At 39.1% G+C, this 23,486-nt stretch overlaps 1 protein-coding gene across 3 annotated transcripts in view; it reads left to right on the top strand.

The window, feature by feature from the left end:
* Positions 1-23,486, top strand: part of ALPK1 (alpha kinase 1) — a 124,752-nt gene that overhangs the window by 5,680 nt on the left and 95,586 nt on the right. For all 3 annotated transcript variants that reach the window (XM_029941873.1, XM_029941865.1, XM_029941856.1), the window contains exon 2: positions 3,832-3,944. The gene's annotated coding sequence lies outside the window, so the exon portion shown is untranslated. The remainder of the gene's footprint in view (positions 1-3,831; positions 3,945-23,486) is intronic.

Here is a 23,486-nt window from a genome sequence, read left to right as displayed (position 1 = left end):
TTATCTTGAAATTAGGGCTCTAGACTACTTTGGAAAGCCACAAATTATGACCTTTAGAATAGTTTGAGTCTGGGGCACCTGGATGGCTCAGTTGGCTAAGCACCTGACTTGGACTCAGGTTATGATCTCATGGATTCATGGGTTCAGGCTGCGAATTGGGCTCTGCACTGACAGTGTAGCGCCTATTTGGGATCCTCTCTCTCTCTTCCTCTCGCTCTTCCCTTCCCCCACTTTCACACTCATGTGCAGGTGCACTCTCTCTCTCTCTCTCAAATAAATGAATAAACTTAAAAAAAAAAGAATAGTTTGGGACTTCTGGGTGGGTGAGAGTGCAGAGGCAGCGTCAGAAAGGAGGGTATTTATGTCACAACATAATGGCACTTCTGGTATTTGCTATCTCCCTCTGCCTTTTCTTTTCTTTTTACTTAGTGCAGTTAGTACTCTTATGAGAAACAATATCTGCTTCTGGTTTGCTGATACCTCATTGTTAAGAACCTTTTAAATTCCTTACACATAATCACTGTTGCTGTTCAAGCCTATACATGATGCTTTCAGCGTAGTCTCCACATTCTTTTGTTTCTCCTCTTTCCTCCATGACCTCAAATACAATTGAACTATATAGAGCATTAGTATAATTGCACCACAGAGCCATGCATCCCTGTCTAGATGGTGCGTCAGCAGATTACATGTCTGTACGGTGAGCACGATTTTGGATAGGGTGTGTATAGGGTAACTTACCACCTAAGAGGCACACTAGACCTAAACAAATGCCAAGTCGGGTCTTTATATCCATATAATCTGCTTTTCTCTTTCCACCTCCTCCTTCTGAACTCTGTCAACCTGCAGTCTCAAGAAAAACAAAATACTTAAAATTATTCTGGCAATAATTTACTCTCCACTTTAAATATCTTTTGAATCTGAGCTGAATCAATTCTTCAAGTTCTTTTCCAACAAGATACCAGAATTTTATAGTATTCTCTACTGGCATGAGTAATGTTAGGGTGACCAGTGACACGGGTGGCAAAGACTTGCACAAAGAGTAGAGCATCAAGCAGGACAGAGTGTATTCATTCTCCAAGAGAAGAGAAAGGCCAGACATCAAGAGAGATGTTGGCCAAGTTTCTGATAGGCTAGGCCTTTTAAAGGGTTTTGAAGGTTGTGAGTGAGTTGTCACTAAGCCCAAGGCAGCTGGAGGGGAGGATTGTGGGGAGGGGGACAACTCTTGGCCAGTTAGAGCAGGAAGTGACAGGTTTCTCTGTCCAGGGCACATTTGGGATGTGAGTTATGGTCAGGCTAGAGAAGAATATGTTTTGTAGCTGTGGTCTATTTTCTGAGAATGCAAGGTATCATAATCTGGAAAAACAGTTAGTGCCAAGTATAAACACCTGTGAGTTTTGTCTGTAAAGTTGGCAAAGGAAGGGGTTTTGAACAGATTCCTTTCAAGTAAGGAGCCAGTAATTACTTTAAATGTGTGTGTGTGTGTGTGTGTGTGTGCCATATGTAAATCAGGATGAATGTTATAAAATCTCACATAAAACAATACTGTGTAATGAGTACGTACACTTGACACATTAAGCTGTAACAATCTCCCCTTATGTTCTATGTGATCCAAGTTTGAGTTTATAACTTGGAATTTTCCGTAAGAATAAATGTATCCATTTCAAAATATTTCTGAAACTCCATGGTTCCTCTCGTTCCAAAGAAATTCAGTGACCCCTTTCCCTGAACACAGTTCACATACTACTTTTACTGTCCCTTAATCTAGTTCAGATGATGATGGCTTTTTAGCACAAAATGCTCATTGATAATGCTTTCCTGACATTTTATTAAATGTTTATTTATTTTTGTGAGAGAAAGAGTTCACATGTGTGCACACATGGGGGAGGTACAGACAGAGAGGGGGACAGAGGATCCAAAGTGGGCTCTGTGCTGTCAGTGTAGATGCTGGACTTGATGTGGGACTTGAACTCATGAACTGCGAGATCATGACCTGAGCCTAAGTAGGCCACTTAGACTGAACCACCCAGGCACCCCTATTTTTTTGAAATGTTAAGCATCTATGGTTTGAAAAATGTTAATAGGAATGTGCATTCAGCCTTTGATGTAAACTCATTCCGTATTTTTGTTATTGTTATTTGTTGCCTCTCTATATGATAGAGTCTTTGTTTCTTATTACTGACAGTGACATCTATTTTTGACAGTGGTATTTTGATTTGCTCTGTTTATAGAATTCTGTGAGATAGACAAATTTAAAAGTAAGCATATTATCTGGTGCTATTGTTCTATGTCTAAAGAAGAGAAAAAAGATGATTATAGCTTTAACATCAGTTATATAGTAGTTTTACAATTTTCTCAAAGTATGGTGTACAAACTACTGGTTTTAAGTAGCATGGGTCTTTGAAAATTTGAGTTACATGCTTATTTTAATGTGAATCAAAAGTATAATTAGCTCATAAAATTTATGACTTCATAGATATTATTGCTCAGGAGAATGTTAAGTAAAAAGAAAGTGTACTGTTTACTGCTGATTTTAAGGAAATGAGTAGATAAATACTCCTAAAGATAATAGCAGATATGGTAACAATTGTGAAGGTGGCATGTCAATGGTAAAGTTTTGGAAATACTAAACTAACGTGTTTACTAAGCGGATATTTTCTGGACCACATTTCTGGGCCGCTGCAGAAATGTGAACCTCACTACTCCTTGGTTACACTGCTCAATTAGTAATACAATCTGTTAAAATTTCTTTTTTTTTTTAAATAGTTTATTGTCAAGTTGGTTTCCCTATAACACCCAGTGCTCTTCCCCACAAGTGCCCTCCTCCATTACCACCACCTCTTTTCTCCCTCCACCTCCCCCTTCAACCCTCGGTTCATTTTCAGCATTCAATAGTCTCTCAAGTTTTGCATCCCTCTCCCCAACTCTCTTTACCTCTTCCCCTCCCCCTGGTCCTTTATTAGGTTTCTCCTGTTCTCCTGTGAGACCTATGAGTGCAAACATATGGTATCTGTCCTTCTCTGCCTGACTTATTTCACTTAGCATGACACCCTCAAGATCCATCCACTTTCCTACAAATGGCCAGATTTCATTCTTTCTCATTGCCATGTAACACTCCATTGTATATATATACCACATCTTCTTGATCCACTCATCAGGTGATGGACATTTAGGCTCTTTCCATGTTTGGCTATTGTTGACATTGCTGCTATGAACATTGGGGTACATGTGCCCCTATGCATCAGCACTTCTGTTTCCCTTGGGTAAATCCCTAGCAGTGCTATTGCTGGGTCATAGAGGAGTTCTACTGATAGTTTCTTAATGATAGATATACAAAATATTTTATAAAAAATGCCTTATCCAACTTTCATCAGACCGATAGTCCTTATGAATTGTCATAACACTGAAGGACTGTAGAAGGTAGCCCATATTTTTTGAAATAAGAATCATAGAGAGGATGAATTATCCCAGAGTCAGCATTATAGTTCTATTGTGCCTGTTTTGCCAAGACCCTAATATCTTTGAAGGGCAGGGAGGGGTGCTGTGCACTAAAGGGTGAGAGAGGGGGAGGGGACATAAACATCATCTAGGCCAAGGACCATTAATGTATCATGTAGTATGCCAATGGCCACGAAAAATGGTCATACTGGTCATTTCTTTGGGGAAATCCATTCTAGGGAGGATGTAATTCTAAATATGGAGAAAATTCACAAAGATGTTTATCATAAAGGTATTTATGATAACAAAGAATTACAAGCATTCTAACATAAGGGAAAGGTTTAGCAAATTATAGTACAATATGCCCTCCCTTATCCACGGTTTTGCTTTCCACAGTTTGAGTTACCTACAGTCAACCACTGCCAGAAGTGGATGATCTTTCTTTGTCACACGCCTGGGTCATTCACCTCACTTCATCTTTATTGTCTCACATCATCACCAGGAGAACAGTGAGTACAGCACAGGCCCATCCCATTTTATTGTGCTTTGCAGTTATTGCGTTTTTTACAAACTGAAGGTTTGTGGCAACGCTGTGTTGAGCAAGTCTGTCAGCACTATTTTTCCAACAGCATTTCCTCACAATTTTCTCTGTGTCATATTTTGGTAATTCTCTTAAAAGTTTCAAACTTTGTCATTATTGCTGTTCATTATGGTGATCTGTGACCAGTGATTACAACTTACTGAAAGCTCAGATGATGGTTAGTATTTTCTAGCAACAAAGTATTTTTTCATTAAGGGTGTATTTTTTTAGGCATAATGCTATTGCACACTTAATAGACTAGAGTGTAAACATAACTTTTATATGCACTGGGAAACCAAAAAGTTTATTTGACTTGGTTTATTACAATATTTGCTTTTCTGCGATGATCTGGAACTGAACCTGAATGAAATATCTTCACAGCATGCCTGTAAAATAAGGTATTTTCGGAGAGAGACCACATTGGCATATGTTTTTTTACAGTACATTGTTATAACTATTTTACTTTATTATTGTTGTTAATCTCTTCCTGTGCCTAATTTGTAAGTTAAATTTTATATATGTGCATATGTATAGAAAAAATATGGTAAATATAGGTTTCAGTATGGTTTCAGACATTCATGGTCTTGGAATGTATCCCCCAAGGATCAAGGGGCAGACTACTGTGTATCTGTAAAACAAGATGAAGAATAGTACCAGCATAGAAAATGCTGAGTGAAACTATTGTACTTACAACTATGTAATACATGCATTCAAATAATATAGATATAAATTTACAAATATTTTTTTAATTTCTTTAATGTTTTTATTTTTATTTTGGAGAGACAGAGAGACAGAGCATGAGCAGGGGAGGGACAGAGAGAGAGGGAGACACAGAATCTGAAGCAGGCTCCAGGCTCTGAGCTGTCAGCACAGAGCCCAGTGTGGGGTTCAAACTCATGGACCACCAGATCATGACCTGAGCCAAAGTCAGACGCTTAATTGGCTGAGCCACCCAGGCTCCCCTAAATTCACAAATATTCTTAAAGTGGTTATTGCCTTATGGTGGTAGATTAATTGTTCCTTTTCCTTTTCTTTATTTTTGTATATATAATATATTTTTATATTGGCTGTTTATATTACTATATAACATGCTTATATTACTTTTTAAAAGTTTATTTATTTATTTTAAACAAGAGACAGAGAGAGAGACCAGGGAGAGTGGCAGAGAGGGAGACAGAATCCCAAGCAGGCTCCACACTGTCAGCAACAGAGCCCAATGCATTGCTCAAACTCAAGAAAGGAGATCATGACCTGAGCTAAAATCAAGAGTCAGTTGCTTAACTGACTGAGCCAGGCATCTCTATATCATTTTTTAAAGTTTATGTATGTATATTAGAGAGAGAGTGCAAATGGGGGAGGCACAGAGAGAGGGAGAGAGAGAATCCCCAAGCAGGCTCTGTGCTGAGCACAGAGCCTGATGTGGGGCTTGAAGCCATGAACCAGGAGATCATGACCTGAGCCAAAATCAAGAATTGGTCACTTAACTGACTGAGCCATTCATGTGATCCAATACTTATATTACTTTTTGACAAAACTAATATGTTAAATAAACTATGCTGCTAATATGTAAATATAATTGTTCAGTCTTTGGAAGACAAATTTTACCTTTTCTTTATTTGACATAGAAATAACTTGCTACTTGAAAGAAGAGAGGATTGAGTCTCAGTGCTAGAGTGAACGGGCATAACACAATCAGGGAACAGAGGGGGAAATGCCAATTGAAACACTTAATACTGGTTGATTTTTCTTGCATTGGTTACTTCAATGTCAACCGTGGCTTTTACTGAATTCAAGTTATTCTTTTATTTTGAATAGAGCAAAAAAGGTAGGAAAGAGGAATGGGAACTTTACATGACATGTATGCTAATACTTTCTTATCAGTTTCTCGGGTTTTTTTTTTTTGGATTCTCATAACCTGGATTCATAGATTTATGTCTGCACATACTGTACTTACATCCATCTTTGCATGTACTCCAAATGCACCCCATCAGCTTGCCCAGGAAACTTTGCTTACAATCTTAACCCTAGCATATGTAGTAACTGTGATGCCTTCCCCACTAGTGCATTATAAGCACTAAAAAATCTACACAATTTTCAACAGAAGCCTTGTCCATTCATAATTGTTTTTCTTTTCTATAAGAAAAATCCTTAGATCTTTATCACATGTCCTTTTGCTTGACTACTTCTTCATAATAACTTAATCTCTGATTAAAGTCTGGATGCTGAAGGTCATCTTTCTCCAAGATAACTATATTCCTACCCAGAAACTTGCTTCCCTAAATTATGCCCAAGTTACTGTGAGGGCTAATAACATGTAAGTGAGTAGCGTCTCTTCTGAGATATTCATCAGTCAGGTCTGATGCACATTGCCTAATGTTGCAGGCTATTCAATAGGAAACATTTGAAGCCTTTTGAGCCCAGATTCCCAGTCACCCTGCACCTCCCCTCTTCCCCAGTGGGCAAGAGAGACTGGTAGGTGGACCCCAGGAACTAGGGGGAGCTTCTGAAGGCACAGCTTGCCAGCTACTAGGCAGCAGGTCTCCAAACCATGAACCTCGAGATCATGACCTTTGACTAAACCAAGAGGCAGACACTTAAATAACTGAGCCACCTAGGTGCCCCGCTTTTTAAAAAAAAATGTCTATTTATTTATTTTGAGAGAGAGAGCAGGGAAAGGACAGAGAGAGAGGGAAAGAGACAGGCTCACATTTTAAAGGAGCTTGTCCATAACATGGTCAAGTTATTGCTTTTGTGCTATTAGGTTATTTTCTTTAAAAAAAAAAGATTTTACTGTCTATTAAAAAAACACATCTGTTCTAGGCTACTTTTATCAAGTCTAAGTGCTATCCTATGGGACAGGATGCTTTTGATATGGTGAATTGACTGCCCCTGTTAGAGTCAGCTTCGTCCCTTCTTTGCTGTGTGACCATGACCAGGTTACCTAGTCACTATGGGCCTTGATTTTCTCAACCCTAATATAAAGGTAATTATGTTAATTATCTCTTCCTGTTTTTATGAGAATAGAATGGGTTAATACATTAAGGCCTTAAAACAATACTTGATAAAAACAAACGCTAGCTGTTATTAAGTCCTGTGGAGTCTGCGTACATCCTGTGCTAGCAGACCAGGCGGGCACTAGCTTCAGTTATTTGCTGCTGACTTTTGAGAGGGTAGAAATAGTATTATAGAATTATAGAGTTGGAAAGGACTTTGTTTTTATCTTTTCTCTTTTAAATGTTTATATTTTTGAGGGGGGAGGGGAAGAGTGAGAGAGATAGAGAGAATTCCAAGTCTAATGATCCACAAATGGTGAGATCATCAACTGAGCCAAAATCAAGAGTTGGACATTCAACCAACTGAGCCACCCAGGCACCCCGTCCTAGGAAAAGTTTTGATAAAGATTAATATTCGCCAATGAGGATTGGCTACTGGGATTTGTCATTTGTGTGAGGAGGGATGTGGAGGGGCAGCAGAGTGGTGAGAAGGTCTAGTTGCAAAGCAAGGCTGAAAGAAAAACAGAAGACAATAAATGCAGAAAGCATCCCTAAGTTAACTATAAGTCATGAGGGAAATTATATACAGTGTCACAATGTTTTGTTAAACTACTTCTGCCTACACCTAGGCACTGCAGTTGAGAGGTAAAAATCAGACTGCTCAATTATAATCAAAGAGTACTTAGTTAAATTTTGAAAACTTACACTTTCAAAAGCTTTATTGTAAACATATATGTATACATAGTAATATGTATATATAAACATTATAATTATACAGAGAAGCAATGATATGAAGAAGTTTATAATGCTTATTTCTTAGTGGGACCATGGGTAAATCTTATTTTCTTTTTTTGCTGTATTTTTTTCTCCTAACTTTTAAATAGTGCCACCATTTTGCTCTCATTATAAAATAAAATGTTTCAAAAATCTAAATTATTTAAAAATACATCAGAAATCACTATAGTGCGATCTTCAAGATTTTCACGACTAGGGAAGACTGAGTGGCTCAGTCGGCTAAGCATCTGACTTCAGCTCAGTTCATAATCTTGTGATTCATGGATTCAGCCCATGTCGGGCTCTGTGCTGACCACTTAAAGCCTGGAACTGCTTCGGAAACTGTCTCCCTCTCTCTGCCCTGCTCCTGCTCATGCTCTGTCAGTGTCTCTCTCTCTCTCTCAAAAATAAATGTTATGGGGCACATGGGTGGCTCAGTTGATTAAGCATCCAACTTCAGCTTAGGTCATTAACTTGCAGTTTGTGATTTCAAGCCCCAGGTTGGGCTCTGTGATGACAGCTCAGAGCCTGGAACCTGCTTCAGATTCTGTGTCTTCCCCTCTTTCCACCTCTCTCTCTCTCTCTCTCTCTCTCAAGAATATATAAAAACAGTGGCGCCTGCGTGGCTCAGTCGGTTAAGCGTCCGGCTTCCGGCTTCAGCTCAGGTCATGATCTCGCGGTTCCTGGGTTCGAGCCCCGCATCGGGTTCTGTGCTGACAGCTAGCTCAGAGCCTGGAGCCTGTTTCAGATTCTGTGTCTCCCTCTCTCTCTGACCCTCCCCTGCTCATGCTGTCTCTCTCTATCTCTCAAAAAGAAATAAAAAAAACATTAAAAAATTATATATAAAAACATTATAAAAATTTTTAATAAATAACAAAGGTTAAAAAATTAAAAATTTTTTCATGACTTAAATACTTCTTGATAGAATGTACTGGAAAACACCCAGTAGGCTGGTAATACTACTCACTTACAAGCCAGAAACCACTGTGTATGAAAAAGCAAGTTAGAGTGAAAGAAAAGCAAAGCACTACTTATTATGCAACATAGACCTCGGAAGTCTCACAGTAGCTCAACACAGTTATTCCCCAAATCACAGTTGTCAAGGAAAAGCTTTTTAGACCACAGCTGCATATGCACAAAGTGAAAGTCTGAGTGAACGCAAGGGAACCAGAGGGTTTCCGCTGGGCCAGTTTTCCCTTCAAATAGCCCTATCTGCTCCCATTCAGTGTCTTCTGAATGCACAGCTCATCTAAGAGCTGGCCTTTCATTTCACTTTCTTGGATAGGTCATTAGCTGAGTCATTCGCTGAGGCAGATTTGGAGTTCAAAGTGAACAAGTTGAGAATGTGACGCTTACTGGATATACACGATACCCAACTAACAGTTGAAAATGTCCATTGGAAAATTTCAAAACAGAAGTTTGGACTGGAGATACAAAGTTGATAATTCTCAGCCAATATGTGATATTTAAAAGTATGAACTGAATGAGATCACCAAGGAGTGGATTTATTTATTTATTTATTTATTTGAGAGAAAGAGAGATAACATGCAAGTAGGGAAGGAACACAGAGAGAAGGAGAGAGAGACTCTTAAGCAGTCTCCACACTGCACAACTGTGAGATCACGGCCTGAGCCAAAACTGAGAGTTGGACATTTAACTGACTGAGCCACCAGGCACCACAAGCCAAGGAGTGGATTTGGATGGAGAAGGGAAGAGGGCCAGAGACTGAACCTTTGCACATTTCAACACTAAGGAATCTAGAAGAGGAGGATGAACCAGCCAAAAAGGTTGACAAGGAGAGATCAGTGAGGTGGGAGGAAAACCAAGAGCCTGAGGTATCCTGGAAGACAATGGAGAAGGTGTGTGTCACATGCTACCTGCCACATGGATTGGTAGATTAAAAAGAAGAATAGTAAGAATTGACCACTGGATGTAGCAGAGCGGAGTTCACCAGTGACTTTGACAAGGGCAGTTTCAGTGGAGTGAGGGGGCTGAAGTCTGATTGAAGTGCGTTTAAGAGAGAATGGGAAGAGACAGGTTGAAAGCTCAAGTAGGAGCAATTCTTTCAAGGAATTTTGCTGCAAAGGACGATAGCTATTGATGAAAGTGAAGTCGAGAGACTTTTCTTCTAAGATGGGAGAAATAATGGCATGTTTCTAAGCTGATAGAAATGAACTAATGGAGAACAAAAACTCAGGGAGAGAAGAGAAAAATGCAGCACTGAGTTTGAGTAAGGAGAAGGGTGCAATTATTGTTTGAATGGACTAATTCCTTCCGGATAAGAGAATGGGTGACTCATCTCTGAAAGCAAATGGTGGGGCAGAATATGGGGTGTAGCTACCGTTAGGTTGGTAGAGGGGAGTGGGAGGCTGTGGAAGTCCTCTTCTGACTGCTGAAAATGAGAGTAGGGGAGGAAAGGAGAGAAAGTGAAATCGGCCTCTAACAGACTGCAAGGCGGATGGACCTGAGAATCATGGTGTGATCGCCTGGCAGCATGAATGGCATCACTGAGATGTTTAGAGTTAGAAATTTAAAGGGAAAGGGGGGTTATTTTTCCCCTACATTGTTCAGCTGTGTAAAACTTGGATTTAACTAGAATTGTGATTTTGACGTGAACATATTAAAAACAAGGGAATCAAAGGTTTATGCATATGGTGATGATGATCATGATTGACCATGGGAATTAAACTGGGTAGGGGGAGGAGAGAGGACCTGGGGGGGGGGGTCCTGGAAATGTGGTGGGATCAACAGATTCTAGGTCCCAGTGGGATCTTAGGATTGTTGGATTTGGGAGAATAAAAGGGGACAAGATGGATGGTATTGGACAGAAAGTGAGAACAATTTGAAAGTATGAAAGAGTTGCCTTGGAAGTGAATGCCTGAGGTTGGGTAAAGGACAGATCTTTGCAAGGAGGATTTCAAGAAACCAAGAGTCCCTGATCACTACATAATCATTGAAATCTCCAAGAATAGGGGTCATTCGGTGTAACAATGATGTGGGAGCTAAAATGCTCTAGGTGCTGGCTGTTGACTTTAACAATGAAGATTCAAGGACTGGGGAAGGGAGATGCAGATTAAACAAGGAAGGCAAAAGCAAGGTCTGAAAGTGGCCAGGAAGCTCCTCATTTAGAACCAATGGTTCAGAGACTTAAGAGCATAAGCTTCCCCTTGAAAGATTTTTCAAGGTGGTTGAAAATGCAAAGCACTATGAAGTGTAATATTGCTATTTCTAGCATATGAACAAGTAGTAACTATTATTGTAAATTCTTTTAATAAAATATTTACATAAATGACCCGGAAGACTTCCTCTCTCTGGCAATCCCCAAAAGTAATAAATAGACTTTTTAATGCCATTGAGTGGAAGTTCAGAACTTTGAGACAAGACATCATCCAGAAAGGTTTTTTCAGCAAAGTCTCTTTATTTTCTGCATAACAAAATGGTCAGATAGTTCCAACCTTGATAATTTAGACCTCTGATAGTAAGGTTTCCAAAAAGTCTAAAGAGAGATTTGAAGCCCCTACTTCTATTTAAGGCAATGGGGAGAGAGGTTTGTGACCTGTTAGCCACTTTGGACAGGATCTGGTCTTCCTTGATTGACATTTTTCCTTGTTTTTTAAAATGTTTATTTACTTTATTTTATTTATTATTTTTTAATGTTTATTTATTTTTGAGAGAGTGCAAGCAGGAGAGGGGATAGAAGTTGCTGACAGCAGCAACCCAATGTGGGGCTCAAACTCATCATGACCTGAGTTGAGGTCAGTTGCTCAACTGCCTAAGCCACCCAGGTGCCCCTATTCATTTATTTTTAATGTTTATTTATCTTTGAGAGAGAGACAGAGAGTGTGAGCAGAGAAAGGGCAAAGAGAGAGAAGGGAACAGAGGGTCCAAAGCAGGCTCTGTGTTGAAAGCAGACAGCCCGATGTGGGGCTCGAACTCATGAACCATGAGATCATGACCAAAGCTGAAGTCAGACGCTTAACTGACTGAGCCACCCAGGCGCCCCTCATGTGTTTCTAACGTGACAGATGGTGATGATCCATTGTAACTTCTCTACTCTCATTTGGGATTCAGAACCTGAGTTTCCTATGTTCTAGATTAGAAATGGATCAAAATCTATGAACATTAATTCTGGGTAAGTTTTCACATGAAGTTTTGAATTAATTCTTTTCTCCTAATTATAGAACTATACATAGTCATTTTAGAAATCATGAAAAAAGGGGAATGTAGTCAAAAAGTATCACTGAGAGCCAAAGATGCTAAATATTTTGGTGTATTTTCTTCTACTTTTTCAGTCATTCTTAAAAATTGTGGTAAAATACACATAAAATGTGCCATCATAATCATGTTAAGTGTAGAGTATAGGGGTATTAATTTACATTCACATTCTTGTGCTACCATTCTATTCACAGAACGCTTTTCATCTTGCAAAACTGAAACTCTTTGCCATTAAACAATAACTTCTCATTCCCCCTTCCCCTCAACCCCTTGGCAGCCACCATTCTACTTTCTGTCTCTTATACATGTGACTACTACAGCCACCTAATTTGAGTAGAATCATGCAATTTTGCGTTTTTGTGATGGGCTTATTTCACTTTGTATAATGTCCTCAAAATTTACCTGTGTTATAGCATTTGTCAAAATTTACTTTTTGAGGAAATGCATGTATAGACCACATTTGTTAATGTACCTGTTGATGGACACATAAGTTGTTTCCACCTTTTGGCTACTGTAAATAGTGCTGTTATGAACATGATATACAAATAACTCTTCAAGACCCTGCTCACCATTATTTTGGATATGTGCTCAGAAAAGGAATTGCTGGATTATATGATAATTCTATTTTTAATGTTTTAAGAAACACCATAATATCTTCTTCCATAGCAGTTGTACCATTTTATATTCCCACCAACAGTGTGCTAGTATTATAATTTCTCCACATCCTGGCCAGTACTCTATTCTTTTTCCTTTTTTTTTTTTTATAGTAGCCATCCTAATGGTGTGAAGTGGTATCTCATTGTGATTTTTGTTTGCATTCCCTAATAATTAGTGATGTTGAACATCTTTCCATGTGCTTATTGACCCTTTGTATATCTTCTTTGGAGATATGTCTATTCAAGTCCTTTGCTATTTTTTAAATTAGGTTCTTTGTTGAGTTGTAGGAGTTCTTTACATATTCTGGATATTAATTCCTTATCAGCTGAACGATTTGAAAATATTTTTCCCATTCCAGGGGCTCCTTTTCACTCTGTTTAATATGACCTTTGATGAGCAGAAGTTTTTAAATTGTATGTAATCCCATTTATTTGTGGGGTTTTTTTTTATTATCTGTGCTTTTGATATCATACCCAAGAAATCACTGTAAAATTCAGTATCATAAAGATTTTCTCCTGTTTTCTTCTAAGACTTTTATGGTTTTAGGCTTTATTTTATTTTATTTTAGGCTTGATGTTTTTGAGTTCGATTTTGGTTTTGGTATAAGGTAATGGTCCAACTCTATTCTTTTGGCCATGGGTATCCAGTTTTCACAACACCACTTATTGAAAAGGTGTCCTTTCCCCATTGAATGGTCTTGGCACCTTTATAAAAAACCATTTGATGTGAAGGTTTATTTCTAGGTTCTCTATTTCATTGGTCTGTATGTCTGTCTTCATGCCACTATCACACTGTTTTGATTAGTGTAGCTTTGTAGTAAGTTTTAGAATCAGAAAGTATAAGACCTCCAACTTTGTTCTTCTTATTCAACATTGCTCTGGCTACTTGGTTTTTTTAGATTTTAATAAATTTTAGGATGGGTTTTTTTTCTATTTCTGGAAAAACATCATTGATCACTGACTTTTTAAAAACACATTAGCTATCACACTGTGTGAACAATGTTATATTCTGTTTATTTTCTTCCTTAACATTATATTTATCTTGTTAAAAATAAACATTAGTTCTTTGTACTTAAACACTTCATAAACATATTTCACAAAGACCACATAAGGAAAATGTACAAATGGAAATATAACTGAAAGACTAGAAAATATTTATGCCTCAAACTATGTGACTAGAATATACTTTAGATATTATAATCATGAAAATGAGAAAAATCTGATTCAAGATTGTAATTCTTGTATTATTTTGGACCAGCTATAACTCTGGAATTCATTTATTTGCTCAGCAAACATTGCTGAGTCTCTATAGTTTTGACAACCCAGGGAACCTAGATATAAATGAGATAATGATCTTCACCCTCAGGGAAAGGGAACAAATACTAAAATTTAGCTAAAGTGTAGGATGTGTCATGAATTTTCACTTTCTTTTTTAGTGTTTGCGTTGATCTTATGGAGAAGTGGTGTTAGATCCATTTATAGATGAGGGTGAAAACCGTTCATCTCAGAAAGGCTGAAGCTACCTGTCCGAGGTGACACAGAGAGTGAGCAGCAGGGCTGGGGTGCAGCTCGGGGCGGGGGGGTGGGGGGCGCGGGTCTGCCTCCAAAGCTCGGACCCCTTTCATCCTCCCAAGCTGGCCTCTGGCACTAACGACAGGAGTACATACAGCTTAGTGGAATGTGAACAAAAAACTGGTATCGCTATGAATTCTGCCAGAAAAGAGTCAAAAAAGGCTTTTAGAAATAGCATTATAATTTAAAACTTGAAAACAGAATTTCATTAGATAAAAATGGGAGAGCAGCCTTCCCTCATTCATCCATCTACAAACCCAAGTCGAAGTCCTGCTGTGTGCTAGTCACATGGCTGGTTCAGGCTGCGCACTGGTGATTTGAGAGGAGCCAGGCTCTGCCCACCCTCAGGAGTCAGTCTCGTGGGAGACAGTTAAGTAACTGATATACGATAGGGCTTCGTCCCAAGCTCTGCCACAGAGGAGAAAACGGAGTGCTGGGGGACACTATGGCATAGACTAAGGACAGGTGCACGGTGACAGAAGCTGTGCTGCATTGCAGGTATCCTGAGTACCACACGCTGGATTCTCCATGCCAAGTTCAGGTGCTTGGATTTCATCCTATAGGCAACAGCAAGCCAGCAGACATTTTTTTAAATTTTGTTTTTTAGAGAGAGAGAGAGAGAGAGAGAGAGAGAGAGAGAGAGAGAGAGAGCGAGCACTAGCTGGGAGAGAGGCAGAAAGAAAGAGGGATAAAATCTCAAGCAGGCTCCACACTCAGTGCAAAGTCTGGCGCGGGACTCAATCCCAGGACCCTGGGATCATGGCCTGAGCCTAGATCAAGAGTCAAATGCTCAACTGACTGAGCCACACAGGTGGCCCCCTGCAGACATTTTTAAGAGGAGGAGTGACAAGGTTAATTCTGCTATTAAGAGGCCATCTGGCAGTGTGTGAAGTGTAGAGTATGGGGATGTGGAAAGACCAGGGGACAGGAAAACCAGTTTGGAGGCTAATGGTCCTAACTAGAGGTAGAGGGGACCTGGGACAGAGAACAACAGAAGAGATTGTGAGAGCAGAGACCATAATTGAAAGGAGAAGATGACAGAATTCATTGAATATAGGATGTGTAGTGTGAATAAGGTAGGAGTCAAGAGAACAGCATAAACAAAGGCTTGAGGTCACATATATCTTCAGAACCACTGCGTTATTTGCAAGTGAAAGACTCATTCAGTACTTCATAAGTAGATACTGAATGCCCTTTGAATTATCAGTATTTCTTTCATATATTTAGTCATTCTAAAATACTCTTAATTAAACTAAATAGATTTTTTCCTCCCAGTTTACACATGGCCTACAATGCTATGTACACTATAATTCTGTTAGCAAACTCTTTCTACATAGAAAGTGCAAGGGAAATTTTTATTACTGTTATATTTAAACATAATACATTTTGAGACGATGGGTTAGTGATTTTTTCTGTAATAAAATTCAAAAAGAATACTGTTTTTTTTTTTTTTCTGAAATGGGGGTCAAGAAAGATTATTGGTAGATAAATAATATGCATCACTATTTTAGTGTTTCACAAAAGTTTTCCATTTTATTAGGTCATTTCTAAGTCTTGTAATTTATTTGGCTCATTTTGTTCTGTAGAGCCACATTTGTTTTCATTAATAAAGATACACATCTAGTTTAAAAAGTGCAATCTTTTATGCCTGTGCTACTATATGTGACCAGAAGAGGGCGGCAGTGAGGCACTCGAAAGAATGAAGACCCTTCAGGCAGTTAAGATCATCATGTAAATGACATAAACATTTGTTGGGGCTGACAACTCATTAGCTGACTCATTTTCTGAGCCAGAAACTATGACGTAAACATTGTTACAGAATTTTCAGAACATCTGATGATATCCTTATAATGCAAAAAGTAACACTAAGAAGTATTCTGAAAATTTAACATCAGTCTGAAGGGAAAACCTTAGAGGATGAATTAAGAATAAGCATGTTGTTTCTTGTTAAAGAGCATAGGCAGAGATTTTAATAGTTTATAGAGACAACAAAAGGAATCCTATTTTCTTTGAATACTACAGATTTTCTTGAAATAAAAAGAAATATTTCCAATTTATCAAATACATAGTAAGCAAAGCTTAGGATTAAGCAACTCAGAGAAGATGCTCAGATTCAGTAGATATCTCTTTTTACAAGCAATTTATGAAAACAAATACTTTTTGAGTACATCATATATGCTAGGAATTATCATATGTCCTAAATATTTCAGGCTATAGAAGGAAATAGGACCGACACATGCCCCGTCCTATTGGGTCATATATTAAAGTAGGGAAGACAGACATTAAAACAAAACCACAAATTAATTCATAGTTACAACTGAGAAAAAAAAGAAAAGCTGTCTACCATAGGGCCCCAAATTGGGAATTAAATAAAATTGAAAATAGGACTTAAGAACATCTTGAGTACTTAATACCTACTTATATATGTATTTCTTTTAACAATAAGTAAAATGGATAAGGTAAATTTACATAATAATGAAAATAACATTGCAAAAGAACATTTGGGTAGTTGATACATACCAGTAAAACACTGCCAATTTGAAGTGCTGTAGAATACTCCGACTTCTCTGAGTGCCTGAGCTTGATTAAACAGCCATGTCAGTCATCAGGCTGGCCCCAGCTGCAACTGAGAATCTGTCCTCACTTGATCCACTCAAAACCCCTGGCCCCAAGCCTGAAAAACACTTGTGTAAATATAATTCCCTACCTCCTTTTTTGATTATTCATCCCAGCATCTCCAACATCCCTGATTCTCAGTTTGCCTCCACTACGAGCCCATTTCTGGGTCCTCCAGCCTGTCTCTGGGTCTGGACCCCTTGGCTCACAGGCACTTTTAGACTTTTGTTACGTTCATTTGCCCTCCGCTGTAGACACTTTCCAGATGTAGACTGACTTCAGCTCTCTACAGTAGATGTTAGGTAACGCCTCAGCTGACTGATGAGATCCATTACTGATGAACCGCAGCTGGGCCCCCACTGATTCTTTTATTTATCCTGACTTAATTGTCTTTCCAATTCTCTACAGCCCCTGTTTCATTCCAGGATCTCCCTTTTCAAGCTGAACTCATCCCTGCCATCCTACCTCCCAGATTTCCATCTGTTTGACTTAGGACATTGGGTTATCCATGGTGAACGCTCAGGCTTTCTCTCAATCATTAGCCATTCTTTTCTGCTTCCCTTCTGCCTCAGAGAAACAATGTTCTACCTTGGATTAAGCCTACTTCTTCTGACTTCTTAAGCCTCTTTTGTGATTTTTCTTATATTCTTTCTCTTTTATCATTTTTTCTTTGCTTTGCTTTCTTTATTTTTTCTTTGCCTTCTGAGATCTCCTTCGACCACACACATGTTCAAATCTAATGATTCTTAGGAAGCATTCATTTCCCCTGAAATTGCATTCCATCTTTCTCCTTCCGTTAATAGCAGTGCTTCTCAAAATAGTAGTCTATATGTATCCCTTTCACTTCCTTGATTAACACTCATCCGTCTACTTCTGATCTGCCCTCTTCTGTCATGTAAATGTCTATTTACCAGATCAACAAGAACTTTCCAATCGCTTGGTCTAGTTGTCCCTTCCCATTAGTTACTCTGGGGCTTCATGTTTTCTCTGTTCCTGGTTCTCACGGTTCTAGCTGTTTCTTTGGAGGCCATTATTTCACTATTTGGCACCTAGGTAGAGGCATTTTTTAGAAGTCCGGTCTTCATATTTTACCTTTGCCTCCTTTAATCTAGTACAGTGTCTTCTATTATTGCCCCCCATCTGGATGATCCCTAAATTTTTCTTCACTCCTAATCTCTCTCCTGAGTCTGACTCACATTTCCCACCTCTTGTAGAGAGCTTCATTTCTCTACCAGATTCCATGGACACTTCAAACAGAGCTGGTCTGAACTCATCATCTCTCAGTGGTGCTCCATGAACCCTGGACTCCTTGCTAACTCTAATCATGATCTGCCTTCGCTTTGGCTGTGTCCCCACCCCCACCATCCATCTGAAATGCATCTCTTTGTACTACTGTTCTTGTTCCCCAGACACTGCCTCTCTGTTTTCTCCACTTGTTGGAGTCCTACCCATTCTTCAGTGTTTAGCTCATATTTGTCCTTCTTAACAAGTAATAACTTAGCTAAATCTCCCCTTCCCCACTCTTCACCCATTCTTTGCTTGGAATTCAACTATATCTGATCCCCTTCAGTCTTGTGTTTCAGATATATATTTGTGTTTGTCATCTCTATTAAACCCTAAGGCCTAAAAGTGCTGGGATTGTGACTTATTCATTTTTAGATCCTCTCAGAGCCTGACAAATAGCATAAAACCTAGAAATTTTCGTTAATTTGCATTGTTGGAAGAAAAGTACTGGAAACATTAATTTTTTAAGTTTATTTATTTATTTTGAGAGAGAGACAGATAAAGTGAGTAGGGGAGGGACAAAGAAAGGGAAAGAGAATCATAAGCAGGCTCTGCACTGTCGGCACAGAGCTCAATGCAGGGCTTGAACTCACAAACTGTGAGGTCATGACCTGAGCCCTAATCAAGAGTCAGATGCTTAACCTACTGAGCTCCCCAGGCACCTGAAAAACCTTAATTTTTAAGAATTGACAAGAACATAGAATTTATAAAATACAGGCTGCAAATTTGGGAGAATATAGGATGTAAAAAAAACAAGTTTACGTCAAATCTAGTTGACATTTTGCCTATTTCATTTAAGGCATAAAATTTCACTCAGTAAGGGTCTTTTTTCGGGGTAAATTTTTGGAAATTAAGATTTAAGTTTTAGGGCCTGGGATTTTATTTTACTCTCCTTAAAGTTAGTAAACTGGCCTGCTACGTTCCATGGATGCCGGCAGAGGACATGAGACGGGCCTCTTGAGTCAAAGCTGGGGACGTTATTACTCAGGAGCCCAGCAAGCCTGAGCATTGCATAGATATCCACTTCTATGGCTCCAGGTCCCAGAGGAGGGATACTGAGCGGTCCAGGTGGATGCAGGCGGGTTTGTGTCGCGGTTGAGGAGCATTGATCTTGAGGAGGCCACTCCTTTGATAACACAACTGTTCTATGACCTCATTTCTCAAGGTTGCTGCAAGTACAAACCTGATAAATGGGCCAAGAGAGGAGAAATTGGGTTGGCATTCTTGACTCACCCAGCAAGAGCTTGCAGAGATGCCCCCAGCCCATGGTGGACTGTCTTTCCCAAAAACATTCTGTGAGAGTAATGATTGATGGTTATCCTGGTGCAACAGAGGGACTCCATAAATATTTGTTTAATCCAATTAATTAATTAATGAGAAGAAGGAGAAGCACTGAAGAATTAAAAAAGCAAATAGAGTCACTCGCTGTGGGAACAGTTCCGGATTTCAGATCTGGTGAGGAGAAAAAGTCAAAAGGGTTATGGGAACTAAGACTTTGTAGACCATCTGGCTCTATAACAAATAAAATTTCAAAAAAGTTTTTACCTCATGGGAGTGAGAAGGACTCATATACAAAATAATCACTGATTAAGTCCAAACAACCCAAGGCAATGCCTGTAGCTTGCTGAATTAATATCACAGTAACTAGTGTTCTTTCAAACTGCAGCATTCTGCCACACACTAAATTTCATTGAAAGTTTAGATACTATGCTCATTTGGGAACTTTTACCACATGTGATTTTTACTTCCTTAAAATGGTGACTTGAACAACAAATCAATGTAGATTGTGCTAATAAACTTGATCAGAATTAAATACTTGCTTCAAAAGTTGCAGTGAAATGAAATTATCTCACCCTCTCAAGATTCTCTCTTGTTTTATATATATTTTAACATTTATTTATATTTGAGAGACAAAGTGAGATAGTGCGAGAGTGGGGGAGGAGTAGAAGGAGAAGGAGACACAGAATCGGAAACAGGTTTCAGGCTCTGAGCTGTCAGCATGGAGCCTGATGCGGGGCTCAAACCCACGAACCATGAGATCATGACCCAAGCCAAAGTCGGATGCTTAACCAACTGAGTCACCCAGCTTTTTTTTTTTTTTAATTAAAGTATAATTAACATAAAACACTATATTAGTTTCAAGTATACAATATAGCGATTCAACAATTCTATACATTACTTAGTGATCACCACAATAAGTATAGTCACCATCTACCACCATACAGAGTTATTACAACATTACTGAATATATTCCCTACTCTGTACTTTTCATCCATGACTTATTTATTGTGTAATTGGAAGTTTGTACCTCTTCATTCCCTTTATCTATTTTGCCCATCCCCCCCCCCCACCGCCCCTCTGGCCACCACCAGTTTTTTCTCTGTATTTAAGAGTTTGGCTTTTTGTTTGTTTTTTCTTTCTTTCTTTTTTTAGATTCCACATATAAGTGAAATCATAGGGTATTTTTCTTTTTTTATCTGACTTATTTCACTTAGCCAAATACCTTCTAGGTTCACCTATGTTGTTGCAAATGGCAAGATCTCATTCTTTTTTTATAGCTAAGTAATATTCCATCATATATACCACAACTTCTTTATCCATTCATCTATTGATGGACATCTGGATTGCTTCCATATCTTGGCTATTGTAAAAATTGCTGCCAATAAACATAGGGGTGCATGTCTTTTTTTTAAAATTTTTTAATGCTTTTTATTTATTTATTTATTTATTTTTTGGAGAGACAGAGAGAGACAGTGTGAGCAGAGGAGGGTCAGAGGGAGAGAAGGAGACACAGAATCTGAAGCAGGCTCCAGGCTCTGAGCTAGCTCTCAGCACAGAGCCTGACGCAGGGCTCGAACCCACGAACTGTGAGATCATGACCTGAGCTGAAGTCGGGGGCTTAACCAGCTGAGCCACCCAGGTGCCTCGCATATATCTTTTTGAATTAGTAGTTTCATATTCTTTGGATAAATACTCAGTAGTGAATTATTGGATTATATGGTATTTCTATTTTTAATTTTTGAAAAACCTCCATACTGCACAATTTACAATCCCACCAACAGTGCATGAGTGCTCCCTTTACTTCACATCCTTGTCGATACTTGTTATTTCTTGTCTTTTTAATACTATCTGTTCTGACTGGTTTGAGGTGATATCTCATTTAGGTTTTGATTTGCATTTTATTGATAATCGGTGATGTTGAGCATCTTTTCATGTGTCTATCGGCCATCTGGATGTCTTCATTGGCAAAATATCTTTTTAGGATATCTGCCCATTTTTAAATCAAATTCTTCATTGTTTGTTTGTTTGTTTTGGTGTTCAATTGTATCAGTTCTTTATATATTTTGAATATTAACCCCTTATTGGATACATTATTTGCAAATATATTTCCCAATTCACTAGGCTGCCTTAGAAAACCATCAATAAAATAAAAAGGCAACTTAGTGGGTCAAGATTCTCTTTTAGGAAAGGAAATAACCTGAAATATCTTGCCAGAGTGTAGCAGTGAAGTACTTGGGACACGCAGGTTGGACGTGCAGATTTGTGAGGGAAGTTTACTTTGACACTGTCGATGTTAACTCTTTTCTCTCAAGATCACATTAGCCCAAGTGGCTGAAAAACTTGGGCTACAGTCACAAAATTTTGTGATTGCATATCTCAATGTTTAGCCTCTCTACTTTCCTTTTTAGCCTGGGTGCTCTCCAGTCTTTTCAAACTACTGTTGCAGCGTCACTGTTCTCCATCTGCTGCTCTCAAAATTGGAGATTGATTGTCTCCAGGATTCTGAGTGTTTCTAGCAACCTTATGGACTTTGAACTTTTAAACAGCTACTGCAGGAAGGTTTTGTTTTGAAGATCTAGAATTCCTCTCTCCTCTCCCAAGGAATGTCGCCCAGGACCCCCTGAGGCAGCAGGGTTAGAGGGCTTTTGAGTGACTCCCACCTCCTCCGACTCAAACCGGTATCCCCAGATAGGCCGAGTGTCTGGAGCCCTTGCCTATCCCAAGGTAAGTTCTCAACTTTCCTGAGGCTCTTTTCTCTTCTTTCCTCAAGTTTATAGAAAGCTGCACCATCCTTTTGTCTTTGAAAATCTTTTACAATAGAGATGGGCATCGTTTCCTTCATGCGTCATACCCTCTTTACCAACATTGCCCCAGACAACCTCTCCTCTCCCAGCCAGCAGTCACTGCTGCTACACCTGAAAGGACCTGGGGTGATCAGCTGATGCCAGAGGTTCCGAGCCATGTGTTGTGCTAAGATTTTTGTCTTTGAACTAAGGGTGGTGAGACTGAATTTGTTTCTGCTAAGGATTTGAATCAGGAGGTCATAGAAAGCCATGGTAAGTGGGTCGAATAGGGATGGTGTACAGAGAAGAATAAGGCAGACCCTGTACTCGGGACACTAACCTGATATATAGTAGGCTCTCAGTAAGTCTTGATGGAATGAGTAAAACAGAATCTTGAAGGGGAGAGAGAAGGAGAAAGAGTGGGAGAGACAGTGAGAGACAGGGAGAGACAGAGACAGAGATTACTTTTTTTCCCAAAAGCTTTCAGTTCCTGACTCTAATCCCTCATGAGAACCATCTGCATTTCCTGTCCTTCTGTCCAGGAGAGATCCTTGTTTCCATCCAATAAATCCCCTTTTATTCTAAAGCTAGTTTGGGTGTGTTAGGCTCCTTACAGCCACATTAAACCACATTAATATAAGGGTTCCAATCATTACACTTTAAAGTCCTCTTGTCCCCAGAGAGCTACAGCTCCTCACACAGGCCTGAAATCTTGATGACTTGTCCAGAAATCAATGAATTCCAGAAGTAGGCGTGCCTCCACTTTGCCTAATGTGAACCTCATGTTGTTAGGACAGGGAAAAGCATAGAAACTCAAATTCAACTGAAAATAAAGGAATTATCTCCAAAACTAAAGTTTGATGGTCTTCTTAAAAAGTTACCTCTTGGAGCACCTGGGTGTCTCAGTTGGTTGAGCATTGACTCTGGCTCAGGTCATAATCTCAGGGTTCCTGGGTTTACAGCAGGGAGCCTGCTTGGGCCTTTCTTTCTCTCTCTCTCTGCTCCTCCCTCACTCTCTCAAAAATAAATAAACATTAATGAAATAAAAAATTAAAGCAACCTTTCGGGACACCTGGCTGGCTAAGTTAGAGGAACATATGGCTTTTGATCTTGGAGTTGTGGGTTCAAGTCCCACAGTGGGTGTAGAGATTACTAAAAAAATATATATATAAATAAACTTAAAAAAAAAGGCAACCTCTGAGGAAGAACTCCAGAAACTCCCAACTTGAGGTTCCTTTTGTAGAGAGGGCCAGGTCTTAGGCATTGTTGATTGAACATGACTTTATGTAAGACCTGC

Source organism: Suricata suricatta, chromosome 1, assembly GCF_006229205.1.
Source record: "Suricata suricatta isolate VVHF042 chromosome 1, meerkat_22Aug2017_6uvM2_HiC, whole genome shotgun sequence".
In the NCBI taxonomy this organism is placed as follows: domain Eukaryota; kingdom Metazoa; phylum Chordata; class Mammalia; order Carnivora; family Herpestidae; genus Suricata; species Suricata suricatta.
This window is presented reverse-complemented; position numbering and strand designations above follow the sequence as displayed.